The sequence below is a fragment of the Anolis carolinensis genome, chromosome 1 (genome assembly GCF_035594765.1).
Source record: "Anolis carolinensis isolate JA03-04 chromosome 1, rAnoCar3.1.pri, whole genome shotgun sequence".
NCBI classification, from domain to species: Eukaryota; Metazoa; Chordata; class Lepidosauria; order Squamata; family Dactyloidae; genus Anolis; species Anolis carolinensis.
The window spans coordinates 352,735,499-352,753,014 of record NC_085841.1 but is presented as its reverse complement, the minus strand read 5'-3'; the positions used below and the strand labels follow the sequence as shown (position 1 = coordinate 352,753,014).

The following is a 17,516-nucleotide window of genomic DNA, read 5'->3' as shown; positions in this document are numbered from 1 at the left end:
AGGATGACTCAGGGCATATCTACTGTGTAGAACTAATGCAGTTTGACACCACTTTATCTGCTATGGCTTAATGTTATGGAATCATGGATGTTGTAGTTTTATAAGGTCTTTAGCCAGCTCTGCCAAAAATTGTAGATGCCACAACTTCCATGAATCCATAACATTGAGCCATAGCAGTTAAAGTGGTGTCAAACTGCATTAATTCTACAGTGCAGGTGAACCCTCAGACTCCAGGAGTCAGGTGAATGAATGTCCACTCAACCAAGAAAAGCCAGTTGAGTGGCACATTTTCTCTCCTCTAAGTTACACTCTGTATCTGGGATTCGAGGTTCTCCTTGGTAATGACGTGAAAGCACATCGCAACAATAATAACAACACAAGATATTAGGATTGTATCTGGAGTGGTGGTACAGTTGTCCCTCCATATTTGCAGTTTGATACTTTTGTAGATTTGTTTACAGATTTGATTTAACACATTATCTCTTGAAACATTAGTCGCTTCCATATATGGTCAACTTCCTTCAGTCGTACTGGAGGACCTAGAGATTTCCAATGAGGATACATCTCTAAGAATCTCTACGTCAGTGTTTCTCAATCTGTGGGTCCCAAGTTTACCAGCTGTTAGGATTTCTGGGAGTTGAAGGCCAAAACATCTGGGGATCCACAGTTTGAGAACCACTGCTCTAGGTCCTCCAATGTAATTCCATGGTAAGTTGCCAGTAAAAGGCAACCATGGAGTCATGCTGGAAGATGCAGAAATTGCTAGAGAAATGTATCAGGTGAAAAAATAGCAATTTTCTTTCTTGTACTTGTTTCACTTTCACAGGTGTGCTGTGTCCCTAACCCCAGTCAATGTGGAGAGATGCCTGCGTATAGTTCAATGCACTGAGCACAAAAAATGACAAGTTTGTTCCCAATGCAATGAACATGGAGTAACAGCTGCCCACTGCCTGCCCACAACACTCACTATCCCTTAACAGGCAGACTAGCTGTCACTTCAGATGCCAATTTTCCTTTCACATAAGTACAAGGAGAATGGAACGTTCTCCTTAGGAGAATGCATCAGAGTGGTGTATGTGGAGCCATAATTAAACCCCAAAACGAAGTGAACTTCAATGGCCCTATTGAGCCCACCCATGACTTTGGTTGTGAGAGTGGGAAAGAGAGGAAACCAGAACTTGAACTAGTTTATTATGGCAGTGGCAGCTCAAAAAGCAAACAAACAAAACTCTGAATACTGCTAAAAATATGCTCAAGTTAAAGGAGAAGGACCATGGAGGAGGTGATGAAGAAGACAGGGAGATGAAAAAAGGCAAAGGGACACAACCCGGAGGTGGGTTCCAACTCACAAAACAACTTCAACAACTTCTTTTTTCCATCATCATTGCCTAGATGACAATTTCTCAGAAAGTCCCAAAGTGTTTTACAGCGATAAGATGTTACTAGCCCCTTCATGTTTGGAAGGAGAAAGAAAAGAGGAGGAGGAGGAAGACGAAATAGAAGAAGCAAAAGAAGGGGAGGGGGAGGAAGGGAGGAAAAAGAAGGAGGAGAAGGATACTCCACTTAGGCAGAAAAAATGAAATGCAAAGATACAGAATGTGGGATGCCTGGCTTGAGAGCAGTACGTGTGAAAAAGATCTTGGAGTCCGCATGGACAAGTTAAACATGAGCCAACAATGTGATGTGGCAGCTAAAAAAGCCAATGGGATTTTGGCCTGCATCAATAGGAGTATAGTGCCTAGATCGTGGGAAGTCATGCTCCCCCTCTATTCTGCCTTGATCAGACCACACCTGGAATCACACTGTGTCCAATTCTGGGCACCGCAATTGAAGGGAGATGTTGACAAGCTGGAATGTGTCCAGAGGAGGGTGACTAAAATGATCAAGGGTCTGGAGAACAAGCCCTATGAGGAGCGGCTTAAAGAACTAGGCATGTTTAGCCTGCAGAAGAGAAGGCTGAGAGGAGACATGATGACCATGTATAAATATGTGAGGGGAAGTCATAGGGAGGAGGGAGCAAGCTTGTTTTCTGCTGCCCTGGAGACTAGGACGTGGAACAACTGCTTCAAACTACAGTAAAGGAGATTCCACCTGAACATTAGGAAGAACTTCCTAATTGTGAGAGCTGTTTGGCAGTGGAACAGCCCTGGGGTGTGGTGGAAGATCCTTCATTGGAGGCTTTTAAGCAGAGTCCGGATGGCCATCTGTAGGGGGTGCTTTGAATGGAATTTTTCTGCTTCTTGGCAGGGGGTTGGACTGGATGGCAGAAGAAGGTGGAGGAAAGAGGAGGAGAAGAGGAGGAGGAGGAAGAAGGAGAATAAAGAGAAGAGGAGGAGGAGGAGAAAGAAGGAGAAGGAGAAGAGAAAGAAGGGGAGGAAGAAAAATAGGAGGAAGAGGAAGGAGAGAGAGAAGGAAAAAGAAAAGGAGGAGGCAGAATTAGAAGAAGATAATGTGGAGGAAAGACAGACAGAAAGAAAGAAAGAAAGAAATGGAAGAGGAGGGGAAAGGGATATAAGAAAAGAGAGGAAAATATTATTGATAGACTTCCTCGTCCCAAACTTCCATAACTTCCTTCTAATAATTTCCACCATCACCATCACTTTCAACATCCTTGTCATGACTACATTGAAAACATGTTGTTGAAGGCTTTCATGGTCAGAATCATTGGATTGCTGTGAGCTTTCCGGGCTGTCTGACCATGTTCCAGAAGCATTTTCTCCTGACGTTTCACCCACATCTATGGCAGGCATCCTCAGAGGTCGTGAGGTCTGCTGGAAACTAGGCAAGTGGGGTTTATATATCTGTGGAGTGTCCAGGCTGGGAGAAAGAACTCTTGCCTCTTTGAGGCAAGTGTGAATGTTACACAGAGAAGCCATTGAAATCCACAAGAATGTGGACAATTTCAACAGAAAGGAGGAAACCATGACAATGAACAAAATCTGGCTACCAGTATTAAAAGCGGGGCAGTAAATAAGGAACAACATTCAGAAAGCAGGGGAATTCCAGGCAAGAAACAATCAGGGCCAGCTAACACCTTCCAACAAAGGATTCTCCCATGCAGGAAGCAGCCAGGCCTTGAAGATGCAAGGCTTTTCAATCAAGGTGATTAATTGCAATATTCACACTTGCATCCAATAGACAAGAGTTCTTTCTCCCACCCTGGGCATTCCACAGATATATAAACCCCACTTGTCTAGTTTCCTCTGAGAACTCACAATCTCTAAGGATGCCTGTCATAGATTTGGGTGAAACGTCAGGAGAGAATGCTTCTGGAACATGGCCATACAGCCCGGAAACCTCACAGCAACCAAAGGAAAAGACTATTGAAGGACTTCCCGTCCCAAACTTCCATAACTTCTTCCTAATCATTTCCACCATCTCCACCATCCTCGTTGCAAAAACATTGAAAATGTCTCCGATGCTTGATTTCCAAGAAAGCCTCAGGCAGACGTACACTTGGGTCTCCTCTTTCCCAGATGCCAGAGAGAGCCCTGTGCGGGTGAAAAAGAGGCCAGGCTCCATTGCTGGATGTCCTGGATGGATTCCCTGCAAGACATTTCCACCCTCCGCTCTGGCCTGAATCCCCGCAGCCTTGAGAAACAGAGCGCAATCTTACCCGAGCCGCCTCCTCCTCTCCTGTTTTGGTTGCCTGTCTTCCTTCCTTCCCTCCTTCCTTCCTTCCTTCGCGGGATGCTTCCTTCCTTCCTTCAGGATCACTGCTCCATCCTTCGTGCCTCCTCTTCCTCTTCCACGGACCCAGCGGCTCTGCGTCGCGAGCGGAAAAGGATCCCAAAGACAGGCAGGCAGGCTCTCCCACGGGTGGCTCAAACACACGGGGCGCGTGTTGTTTCTCCACGGCCGACTTCTCCTGCTTTTCACCCAGGCAAAAAAATTCGCACTGGTTCCCGGAGGAGGGAAGGGAGGAGGAGGAGGAGGGCGAGGACTAGGGCCCAGCCCACGGTCCCACGTGGAAGGCGTGGGGGCAGAAGGGAAGGGCCCGGGGCGGAGCCTGGAAGCCAGCGGCGTCCCTTAGGGAGAGGAAGGAAGGAAGGAAGGAAGCAGGCGGGAGAGTGGACTGATTCGCTCCACGCGCGTGGCATTCCACGAAGAAGCGAGCCGGGGAGGTGGGAATGAAGGTGCTTCACGGAGGGGCTAATTCCCCTCCCTTCGCCATCCACAACAAGGACAGGTCGTGGGTCGGGTCACTCGGGTACCCCACACATTCCCTCGCGTGAAGGGGAGTCCTTCGGCTGTCGCCTGCTTTAACGGGGGGGGGGGGTGCATCTTGAACTTGAAGGAGCTGGGGGCGACGGCCGACAGGGAGCTCTGGCGTGGACTGGTCCATGAGGTCACAAAGAGTCGGAAACGACTGAGTGATAGAAGAAGAAGGAGAAGAAGAAGCATCTACACCAGGCCTAGGCAACTTCGGCGCTCCCTCCAGGTGTTTTGGACTGGTTAGGAATTGTGGGAGTTGAAGTGCAAAACACTTGGAGGGACGAAGTTTGCCCACGCCTGATCTACACTGTGGAATGGATGTCCTTTGACACTACTGTTATGGCTCAGTGCTATGGAATCTCATGATTCTTGATTCCACAGCATTGAAAAGCAACTGTTAAAGTGGTGTCAAACTTTGTCAGTTCGTTAATGTAGATGCACTCTTAGAGAGTCATAGTGGTTGGGGGGGGGGGGGGATCTGACATTCCCTCGTTGTTCCAAATGCCAGCAAGAATTTTAAGTAAAAGTTTTCCCCTGGCATTAAGTTTATTCGAGTCCGACTCTGGGGCTTCATGCTCATCTCCATTTCTAAAACGAAGAGCCAACATTGTCCGTAGGCACCTCCAAGGTCATGTGGCCGGCATGACTATATGGAGTGCCATTACCTTTCCACCGGAGTGGTACCTATTGAGCTGCTCACATTTTGCATGCTTTCAAACTGCTGGGTTGGCAGAAGCTGTGGTTAACAGTGGGAGCTCAACCCGCTCCTTGGATTTCAACGTCCGACCTTGCGGTCAGCAAGTTCAGCAGCTCAGCAGTTTAACCCGCTGCGCCACCAGGTTAAGAATCTTAACCACACGCAATTGGAAATACCAAAAATTGAATCTAGGGCTTTCCATAGACAGTCCAGATATTCGAGGTCTTTGGCCTTCTCTACCCAAGAGTGCTGGTGCTTCCACAAACTGCAATGCCCAGGATTCCATAGCATTGAGCCCTGGCAGTTAAAATGCTTTCAAACTGTATTCTTTCTGCAGTAAAAATGCCACAGGAGCTTCAAGGAGGACTGCCTGGTGGAAAATGTAAACTAGTTTCTGTGCCTTTAATGCAGTGGTTCCCAACCTTTTTTTGACCAGGGACCACTCCCCAACATTAGTACCAAAAGGGTTATGAATAAGTTTTTGGGCAATTTTAGATTCAGTTTGGTTATTTGAGGTGCTGATTCAGAAAATTGCGTTGGATAGACCACATCAGCTCTAGTTTCTGATACAGAACATATGCCATCCAGTAGTCTCCATCTGCTCACGCACAGAAAACCAAATTTAATAATCTAGAGCTGATGTGGGCTATCCAGTGCAATTTTCTGAATCAGCACCTCAAATAACTCCAGGAACAGGCCTAAAAACAAAGACACAGAGGCACCCCCACTTCCAGGCGCCACATGGTACAGCTCCTTTCAGAGGGAGGGAGGGAGGGAGGAGGAGAAGCAGCAGTAAGGAGGCTTGTTGCGCCTTGCCTTTTGTGTTTAGTCAGTCTCTCCCTTCCCGACATCCCAGTTGCTTTGGCACGATAAAAAGGTTTTGCGAGACCAGTTGCTCTTGATGCAACGGTGTAGTAATGGTGAAGCCATGGACCGTATTTTAGTTCTTGGGGACAGACCACAGTTTGGGAACCACTGCTTTAATGGGTGAGTAGAAGAGGGGAGCTTTTGCAAGTGTTGATGGTCATGCAGCAAGGGAGCCTGTCCCAAACCCTGGGGGATTCTGCTGCATGTGTGAGTGTGTATAGTATGAGCCATCAAGTTGCCTATGGTGACACCATGAATTTCATAGGCCTTTCTTCAGTGGTTTTCCCTATCCTTTCCTGTGAAATACAGTTCGCAGTTTATTGGGAGTCTCCCAATTAAGGACTGACTCCTGGTCTTGCTTAGGTTCCATGATCAGGCATGATCACGTGGATGATAAAACCGTGGTGGGGCTTATCTCTGCAGGGGAAGAGCCTGCCTATCAGGATGAGGTGGATCGGCTGCTCTCATGATTCAGGGACGATACTGTGGCTCTTAACATCAATAAGACCAAGGAGCTTATAGTGGATAACAAAAAGAAAAGACCAGAAATCCAGCTCTTGGTCATAAATGGGGATCAAGTGGAACGGTGGCCAGTTTCAAGTTCCTGGGTCTCACTGTTAAGGAGGATCAGACCTGGGATACGAATACAGCAGCGTTGATTAAGAGATACTGTGCTACCAGAGACTTTTAAGGAACTAACAACTGAATGAAAAACTGCTGGTGACTTTCTACCACTGTGCTGTAGAGAGTGTCCAGACCTACTGCATCTGCGCGAGGTTTAGTAACCGCACAATGGCAGATAGGAAGGCGCTTCAAAGGGTCACCACAACGAATCATTGGTTTGCCTTCTCCCCTGTTTGGAAGAACTTTATAAGTCCTGCAGCTTTAAGAAAGCCCAGAACATTCTCACCCAACATATATATTTTTAATTATTACCATCTAGCAGGTAGTACAGGGTAACAAAGGCAAGGACAAACAGACGGAGAGACAGCTTTTATCCTAGAGCTGTAACAATATTGATGTCCATGGCTTTGCATTGATGTGGCATTGGGGGCTGTGCGGTGGGGTGGGAGTGTGGAGGGATGGGTGTGTTGTTTTGTGATGTGTGCTGGGGAAACCGTTTAATTTTGATATACAATGACAATAAAGTTATTCTATTCTGTATACTGGCTGTAAGAATCTGAGAATTGATGTTAAAAGGAAACATTTCCAATCTTTGAAAAGTATACTCCACACCTCCACTCAACTTTGATCATTGCTCAAACTGGTTGGAACTGACTGAAGTTGAAGTCTGACAGCCACTGAGGAGGCTACATATCCCCCTCCTCAGCACCTGGGCTTAAGCCTTGTAGACATGCATTTGCAAGGGAGCCATGTACACTTTTATCTCTGTGACTATGTTTGTCTTGGATTAGGGTTTTACAGCTTTTTGTAATGTTCAAGTAGCTGTCTGAGGTGACTCATTGGAGGTTTCTACTCCAGGTTTTTTTCATTTGGATTGGAATGTAGCCCTGGAGCAAGCACTGAAGAATGCAAGGCCTCGGCTTGAACTACTCTCCTCCAGTGAAGATCTATAATTGCACCTACTAGATGCAATTTTTGCTATCTTGCTCCAGACACCCCCCCCCACCACCACCACAAATTTCTTTTGGTAATGCCTATATTCTTGAACAGTTACATCTCTCCATATGCTTTTTGATCATACTTAATGTTATGGAACACTTTGCCATGAGATATGAGAAGGGGCACATATTTATGTGGCTTTAAAAGGCAGGTGAGAGCCTATGTGGAATAATGGTTTGAGTTCAGAAATGATATTTGGGCCTAGGATTGGTCTCTGTTTGAGCCGCCATCCAGTTCCTTTTCTCAGCCTGACCCATCTCACAGTGTTGTTATTCTGATGGTAAGGAGTGGGAGAGCAGTGTATATCTTCTTGAAATTCTTAGAGGAAATACAGGACATACACATAATAGCAAACAAGTAAGGTAATGTTGAGAATTTACAGATTTTAGTACAGCATATCACAGCATGCCTAGTCTTTAGGGCTCTTCTCTTTTTACACCCATATGGCATTGGCAGGTGATGGGATCCTGTCTGCACAGCTATGAATCTCTTCTGGGTTTGGAATTTAAAGCTGTGATCCGAGGTGGTAGGCTATGCCCCTATAATTGGTAGTCTAAAATGTAATTTTATAAGATTGGGCAGCTCTTTAAAGTTTTGGAGTGGGAGCAATTGATTGCTACTTATGGGGAGTTTCTCAGAAATCTCTACTTCGAAAGTGGGGAGGAAGCTGTCCATTTCACCCCCAGCAAATCTCTTCCTACAGTCTCTTCAGCACCATCACCAACCACACAGTATATATTTCCAAGTCCTTTTTTACTTACGCTGCAGGACAAGCTACTGGAATTTAGAGAAGATCCAATAATTCATGCCATCCATTCATCTATCACTTGATTTATATTCCAGCATTCTCAGAGACTGGGACTTATGCCACGTCACAGTTAGCAGGGTGACCACTTTCATATTGCCAAGAAGGAAGAAATCAGCCAAAAAGGAAGACAAACAAGCACGTTTACTTGCTAAATTTTGCACATCTGTCAGAGGACTGTCACCCAACGTGATAACTCAAGGACAAGACCGGACCACAATATTCTAGTAAAATTTCAGAAATTTTTATAAAATCAGTGACTATATAAAAATAGCAGCAATGAAAACAACAGTGTGTGCTTATATGACATACTGATGAAACTGTGATTTAAAGCATTGTTATTGGGTGAAAATGGCAGCTCTAATCAGAGCACAGACACATTAAAAAGTTCAAAAAGCCAATTAGCATAAAGTTTTCGCCTTGTAGGTATATCGATACAATACCTTTTTCTGAGCATAACAGCAGCTGTGAAAGAAGATAGGACAAGTTACTATCTCTGTCATCAGGACAAGTCTGCCAGTGTTGGGCTCTTTCCAAGGTCTGACTTCCAGTAGGGTCCTTGGAGACAAGGTGCTTGGAAAGGCTAGCCAGGATAATTACTTGTGCCATGGTTGATGTTCAGTTCAGGCCCTGCTAATTTCTTGTTTGTTTTTTTTAAAACCACTCTTAAAAAGCCCTGCAGATGGCTGACACATTAAATGAAGGGCAGTTGGCCACCCTAGCCTTCAGACTTAAATTTAGTGATGCTGGAGTAAATGAGCACTCTGACCCGGCAATTACATCCTCCTGACTCAGTAGAAGTCCTGAGTTGGACTTCTACTGAGATGACAATGAAAAATAAAAAGCTAACCTCTCCTTATCCCATGGCAAAGACCCAATCTAGATCAGACTGTCATATGTGTAATTTAGGGTGTGCTGTTTACCCTTAAAACATATACACCTACTGATTATATGATTGTCATCCTGTCTGTTTGGGCTTTTCCTGTTTTGGTCAAACACAGTAGGAATCACTAGGTTGCTGTGAGTTTTCCGGGCTGTATGGCCATGTTCCAGAAGGATTATTTCCCGATGTTTCACCTGCATCCACAGATATATAAACCCCACACGCCTAGTTTCCAACATACCTCATTACCTCTGAGGATGCATGCCATAGATACAGGTGAAACGTCAGGAAAGAATGGTTCTGGAACATGGCCATACAACCTGGAAAACTCACAGCAACACAGTAGGACTTTCCTGGAAATTTGGGTCTAGTAGATCCATGTGCTGAAACAGTGGGGACTTGGTCAATCAACATTTATGTAAACTTTCACTTTTGAGTCATATATAATTGGGACTTATTTAATGCATCATTTTGATTAATAATTCTTTCTCCCAACTAAATTTCCTCAAAGATATCTTCCTCAGTAATCTGTAGATTAAAGCCTCTATTTACCCTAATAGACCACAACACAAAGCCTGCTACATACAAGATATGTAGGTGAGGAAAACCACATGCTATGATAAATAAACACCTTTTCAAACAAAGGAAGCACTGCTTTTCAAGACAGGCTAGATAGACACATGCACATAAATGGACATATGCACATAAATGGACAAAGCTGCCCAGTGCTACTGAAAGTTCATTGCTGATGTTGTTTGCTTAGAAAGAAATTTTTCAAGAAAAGAAGTGCCATGTGAGGATTAACAAACCAATGCATCTCATTTGAATGTGAGCATGCATTTTAGAAGAATGTGGATTTTGTACTTAACATTGGCAAGGCCCTTTGAACTGGCAGCTCTCCAGGCTCTTTGGCAGTGTCTCATTCATTTCTCTCCATAGTCTAGTTCACTATGGCCTAATTCATTTTGCTGGTGGTGTATAGAAATGTCAGGCAACCAATCCATTTGTGGCCCCAGTAACAGCTGTGACTTTGCAAACTGGGATTTCAACTGTGATCTGCAACAAAATATGCCCAGGCAAATCCATTTCATTGCTCTTCCAACTGGTTTTCTGCCCTTTATAGAAAACTCCTGTAACTCTCACTCAGTTGTTTTGCCACTCTATAGATTTCTTCTCTCCAAGATTTTGTGTATTTTCCCAATGTGGTATTTCCCCAAACCAGCTGATACTTTCCACTGGGGAAACAGACATGTGGATGACTGCCCAAAGTCTGACCTTGAGTCATCAAGATTCTGTGACTGACAAATCGTCATCGCATTTCCTCCACGTCGTCACATCTATTCTGGCAAACTCAAGAGTCAGAAAGCAGGGAGAAACGCTGAAGTGAACAATCTGAAAAGACCCTATTGCAACATTTGTCCTATGTGGTTAGCCAGGCCCTTGGAAAGAGGATGGGTCACACTATCTGCATTTTACAGGGTTATATTACCTCATCCGTAAAAAAGTAAAACCCCACTCCAAAGTAATTTACTTTCACTGACCCTGGAGGTTCTTTCACATTGCTGACATGGCTACGTTTTGCTGAATTGTGGGATTTGTAGTTTGAGGAGCCACCAGAGCTGTCTTGAGGATAATTGATTTATTTACTTAATTTTTATTCTGCCTTCCTCCCAATACTGAGACTCAAGACAGCTAACAATAAATATAAAACAACATGAATACATTAAAATATGAATATAAAATTAAAGAAAACAATTAAACACTAAATACCTTTTAGCCTAAATTGCAAATGCTAGGATTCCAGTGTGGGGTAGTAGTTTGAATGTTGGACTAAGTCTTGAGATAAGGGTTTTAATTGACACTCAGCCATAGAAACGCACTGCATGACCTTAGGCAAGCCACACACTCTGAACTTCAGAAGAAGACAAAGGCAAACCCCTTCTGAACAGCAGCAGAGGCAGTGGCAAATGCAGCAGTTGGGAATAATAATAAAATCAGTGAATACTTAAACCATAAATGCAGAGGGATGACTTTTTCTATCCTGCCCTATATCAAAAAGATCTCAAGGTGGCTTACAAATACCACATTTCTTTGATTCTAAGACGCCATCAATTCTAAATCACACACTAATTTCAGTACTACCAACAGGGGAAACAGACACAACCCAAGATGTTTATATGGGAAAAGCAGTGCATCTTGGAACCAAAGAAATAGAGTAATACTAAAATAATAAGTTAAACAGTTTAAAATGATAAATATCTGGTTTTTCCCGAAACATTCCCACCCCTTCCATTGGGAAACAAGAACTTTCCAAACACAAGTGGATGTGAGCGTGCAAACATACATCACGCAGTGAGTCAACAGATACAAGAAGGAGGGAGATTCCAGAGAACAATACAGCAATGCTGGTATATATCTGGAAAACACCTACATCACAATATCTGGCCTTGAGGAAGCCAGGTCTTTCAGGTGTGCATCGCTGTGTAGGGAACTGGACTGGACAATTTATGTGGCTGCCACTAATTTTTTAGTTAATTCATTTGAACAGTAATATAGAGACAAAGTAGTGGAGAGTAACAGTGATGGGATCAGACACAATTGGGGGTTCACTAATGCAACAGCAGCCGGGAAGCTCAGGTCACCACTCAAAAGATATCTTTCTAGCCTCAGGGTGTATCTATACAGTAGAAGTAATGCTGTTCAATGCCACTTTAACTGCTATGCCTCAATGCTATGGAATTATGGGAACTGGAGTTTTTTTGAGGCACCAGCACTATTTGGCAGAAGAGGCTAAAGACCTTGTAAAAATACAAGTCTTCTGATTTCATAGCATTGGATCATGGTAGTCAAAGTGGTGTCAACTACTTCAACTACATTAATTCTATAATGCATTCATGTAGATGCACACCTTATCCAGCATCTTCTTTGTCCAGTACAAGGTTGCTACCAGTGGACACTAGTGGCCACAACATCCATGAAGCAATGGATCCAGATTTTCATGGAGGCTTCAGAGGTATCCAATCTGCTTTCCAACATAACTCAGCACATTTGATAACTCCTTTAATGTTCAGACTAAAACTCAGAACAGATTCACTGTCCCAATGATATCAAAGCAATGAGGCTCCACTGGGAATAAGTGGAGAATGGACACAGCCTCTGTTAGCTATCATGGCTAATAACAATTAATTATCCCATTTTTCTTGATGGCTGATACAACATTGTTATGAAATAATGGGAACTCCCTGTTTCATGGCTATGTTCTCGCAATGAGTCCCTATATCAGGAGAAAGGATAAAAATAAATAAATACATATGTAGCTTTGGGCAAGCTATTCTTTCTCAGTCTATTTCTCGGCATCCAGTGTATGAGAGTGACTTACCTTGTGTGATTACTTCAAGGATTATAAGATGATAATATTTTGTAATTGCTAAGAGATTACTAAAGTGAGGAGAATACTTTGAATTCTTTGGGATGTAAGTATAACAAATACTGTCTGAAATTCACAAACACCATCACAAGTGCATAATCGTAACTGATTGGTGTCCATGATCCCTACATCTATATATATAAAAGGGCAATGAAATTTCGGCCTAGGACAAAACAACAAAACCACACATCCCAGAAACACTAAACTTGGCAGCACAACCCCTCATCCATGCCTCTGCGTTCGTACAACAAAAAGAAAAGAAAAATAAAGTCCTAATTTGAGGGAGAGGAATAATTGTTTTGATCCAATTGCTGCCAGTTAGAAGGCTAAGCTCCGTCCACTTGGTCTCCTAGCAACCGACTCAGCCCAGGGGACAGGCAGAGTTAGGCCTCACTTAGGCCTCTTCCCCACTGCCTATCAAATACAGTTTATCTGATTTTAACTGGATTATATGGCAATGTAGACTCAAGGCCCTTCCACACAGCTATATAACCCATTTATAATCTCATTTTTTTCTGCTTTGAACTCGATTATCTTGACTATTTCCCATACCACCATAGTTCGCCACAGCAACGTGTGGCCGGGCACAGCTAGTTTTCTATAAAGTAAGGTGTACATAGCAACTGTGGAAGACACCAGTCTGGATTTATTGGACATCAGCTGCTGTGAATGACAGAGATCTGCTCTCCTGTTGATTGAAATGCAGCAGACTGAGCCCTCTTCCACACAGCTAAATAAAACCCCACATTTTCTGCTTTGAACTGGAATATATGGCAGTGTGGATGCAGCTAACCCAGTCCAAAGCAGATATTGTGTGATTTTCTGTCTTGATATTTTGGTTTTATGGCTGTGTAGACGGGCCTCGATGCTTCCAACCCTTTCATGCAGGTGATTTCCAGTGCAAGGAAGGATTGCAACAGGGATCCTGCTTGTAGGTATATCGATACAATACCTTTTTCTGAGCATAACAATAGGTTTAACAATTCTCTATATCTTTTTAATTGCATTTACTTTCAGAAAGCATGCCACGCTTGTGTTGTAATTTAAATCTGTTTCCACACCTTTGATTACTGAAAAGGTGTGGTAGCCTTTCCCATACGTGTTGCCTCCTTTTTAATGAGGTTCTCAGACTGGTAGAGCCACCTGAATAACATGGTGTGGTTGCTGCATATCAGTCTCATGCCATTTTCTTTATGAAAGTTATCAAGTGCCATTTGTACTCTGTTCAATACAGTGCATAATAAGATTACAAAGTGCCCACTAGATGATTATGTTCTTTGGGCACAGCTAGAATGAAACCAAATGGGCAGAACCTATTTTATAGGTTGTAGGGCTGCATGCATGTCACAAAATAAACTTAAATCTCGCCATATATGAAATAAAAATTGCTATCCTCTCAGATATTTACATGATTATAAACTACCATATGATCATGTAAAAATGTATTGCACTATTGCACAGTGCTGACATTCTCAGAAGAGAATCTGATTCAGAGCTCCATCTCTGAGCCTATTGCAGAAGCATGGTAAATGTTGTTGTTGTTTATTTACATTCCACTTTATATCCAAAAAACGTACAATACCATCAATTCAAAACATGTAAATTATGGGTAACAACAGCTTTAAAAGATTGCAAAACAAGATTATTTAAAAATGATTAAAAGTGAGTGTTCTTGCATGGCAGGCAGTTGGACAAAATGGCTCTTGTGATCTGTTCCACCTCAGTGATTCTATGAAAACCATTTGAAATTATATAACTTTGTGTGTCTTAGATAAAATCATTTAGGCCCAAAGGCGTTAATTGCAAGCCTAGTTCTGGCTTGATGTCGAAATGATCCCCATGTTGTGCAACAGTCCCAATGCATCGCCTGCCCCAATGCACATTGAGACATGTTGACTACATCAAAACATCTACAATGGGACACATTTCACATTGGAATGCATTCTGCATCAAGACGTGTGTGGAAGACTTTGTAGCAGAATGCAACACATTTTGTTGCTTTATTTTGTATCATTCTAGTATGGTTGTGTATCATGGCAGTGACATAGCCACATCATCTTAAAAATACATGTTGTAGTCTCTAATGCAGGATCTTGCCATGATTAAAAAATTCAATTTTTTAAGGTATTGGTTTGTCACTTTGCAGCCCACAAGAGCTCAAGAGATTATGCATAGTGGTTGAAAACTTTCAATAAGTATGATCCTTCCATATTCATGGGGGATACATTTCAAACTGTGGATAACAGTGAACCCTATGTTTTAGTTATACTGAGCTGGAAACATACCATAGATTTACATTGCAGAACCCAGAGATGCCCACAAACACTTCTAGGCATGGGATATAGTTTGGAAAGTAGGTAAGTGAAACTGTAGATATTAAACCCTGTACATTCAATACAGAATTAAAAACAGATTCAAAACATGCCAAGGCATCCTGTTAGTGACAGCCCTATGCCATTTTCCCCATCAATTAAAAAAATTCTCCTTATTAAGGTAAAAGTAAAGATTTTCCTCTGACATTAAGTCTAGTTGTATCCGACTCTGGGAGTTGGGGCTCATTTAGAGGTGTGCACAAAATTTGTCTCATATGTTTCATTCGTGCTTCTGTTTCGTATCATCCATTCGGATGGCACAAAACAGAAAGACCCCCAATGAAACAAAAACTTCCTCAAAACGAAAGGCAGGCGGGACGAATATCGGCTTCAAGCCTGCCTTTCGGATTGATCAGCTGTAGGCTCTGTGGGGCCCAGGCGTGTAGGCCCAAAGTGTGCACCCATAGGCCCAAAGCTCCCGGGCTTACGGGTGCAGGCTTTGGGCCGGGCCTAGCCGGGCCTCGCAGGACTTACAGTCAAGTGCTGAATAGCCAAAACAAATAAGAGTCAGGGAGAGTCTGAGGATCTGTGAAATGGCAGCAGGCCACAACAGGGTATACCTACACATTAGTGTAGTGCTCAGTAAACTAATGTATTATTTTTCAGATTTTATTTCAAATATTTTTGAGCGTGGCTGAATCCATGGATGCAGAACCTCTGGATATGGAGAGCCAACTATGCCCCATAATGGCAAGGAAACCATACATCAAATTCCAACTGATGGCTCCCATGTTAGTGGGGACATTGAATGTACTCTAGTTCTTTAGAGGAACTATCCAAGGTGCTAAATCCATCACCCCAATGAGTTTACCACCCTGGAGAGGTCTTTAAAATTTGAAAGTAAGCTCCAGAGCAGATTCATCACCTTATTGGCATGGAAGTCACAAGCCATTGCTGCCTCTATCCTTCTTTTTGTTTGTTGTGCTCATTCATTCAAAGAAATTCCCAAATAAGTCTTTCATATAAGAAAGTATGGAATGAGTGGTTTAGTCAGTTTCCAGTACAAATACTCTTAATCACAGGTTGAGTTACCCCTAAATAATGCCCTGTGCAAACTGGTTAGAGCCAGTGTGGTGTAGTGGTGTGAGTATTGGACCAGAACTCTAGGAATGTTGGATATTAATTGGCGCTCAGCAATGGAAATCCATTAGGTGATTTTGAGTAAGTCATGCTCTCTCAGCCTGAGAGGAAGGCAATGACAAACCACATCAGAGCAAAACTTCCAAAGGAAGCCCTTTGGACAGGTTGTGATAAGTTCACTGTAGGGTCTTCTTAAGTTGGAAATGCATTGAAGATGCATAAGAATGACAACAGAAACAAAGAATGTGGCTGTGCACCTCAGCTTGGAAGGTGGTTCAGAACAGAAGCACATTTTAGAGAGGCTTTGACTCAGAATACTTGAGATTTCCTTAATGAGTTTCTGTTTGGACAAAGATCTGACACTCCACTTAACACCTGGCACTTCGGATTGTGCTCTGGAGATCTTGTTGATGACTCATTTTTCACGTTCTCTATTAGAACATAATGGATTGTTCATCAAGTCCCCGGACCCCTTTGAAGTGAAGAGGTGAATCATTTACAATAGCACTTCTAAAACAGTTGTTTTGAGCATAATCCACTTGTAGATGTTCATTGGCACAGAGGTCGGAAAGCTCAGAGCAAGTGCTTACTTTCTTTAGAGATGTGAAACCCTTGCCAAGATTTCATTTCCTGGAAAAAGAATCCATAGGCAACAGTGATCTAGATACCATCTGCTGAGATATCTGTCCAGAAAAAAGGGCTTTTTCTTTCTTTAGAATTGTGTTTGTAGGTCCTATTTTATGAAGGCTAGGTATTGCGAAGATACTTTACATGGATCTCAACTCCCAGGGTTTTCCCTGCATGTTTAGCACTGGTTATTCTGGCTGCAAGAATCTGGGAAACTGGAATCCTTAAATATAATTTTTCTGAGCATTGTACAAAGGACACTCATTTATCTGAAGGGCTGCCACCAAGCACTCTTCTCTTTGGAGGCATGCCTTTTTGGAGGTTTGTCCAAACCAATATGAGTTTCAAAGGGAAAGAAAACAGCAGAAAGTCAAACTTTCATTTTCTCTCAATCAAACCTACCTCCATAGGGCTGTTTTGGAGGAGAGCCACATATACTAATTTGAGGTCACTGGGGGTATAAATGTGCTATATTGAAGAATTTAACAGCTTCGGAATAATTCTGTTGGATCTGCACAAAGATACTAGTAAATGGCTAGCATTATATTCTGACACTTGCAAATTAGTTGCCTATGAGAAGCCCTCTAGCAGGACCTGAACTACACCCTCCTATCTTGCCTTTCCCAGGAAATGACACACATAGATGCATGTTTTTTGATACCAGAGGTAGTATCTGTTCATAGCCCTGTTTATTATTGCCATTAATAAATGAAGAATTGACAAATCAGTTAATGATAATACAATATGACCCTCTTATCCATGAGGTATACATTCCTGGACTATGTGTGGATGCACAAAACCACTCATAATAGTGAACCCTATTGAAATGAAGGATATCTACCCCAAGAATCCCATAGACACATGATGGAGAACCTAGAGAGGGGATGTTTTATCAGATGTGGATAAATGAAACCACAGAT

The 17,516-nt window shown here is 42.9% G+C and overlaps 1 protein-coding gene across 4 annotated transcripts in view; it reads right to left on the bottom strand.

The window, feature by feature from the left end:
* inf2 (inverted formin 2) overlaps positions 1–3,956 on the bottom strand; it is a 92,015-nt gene extending 88,059 nt beyond the window's left edge. For 3 of the 4 annotated variants that reach the window (XM_062968543.1, XM_062968545.1, XM_062968544.1), the window contains exon 1: positions 3,617–3,955. The gene's annotated coding sequence lies outside the window, so the exon portion shown is untranslated. Of the gene's footprint in view, positions 1–3,616 lie in introns of all 4 variants that reach the window. The other variant, XM_016990632.2, reaches the window with a different exon arrangement.
* Positions 3,957–17,516: the final 13,560 nt, after the last annotated feature.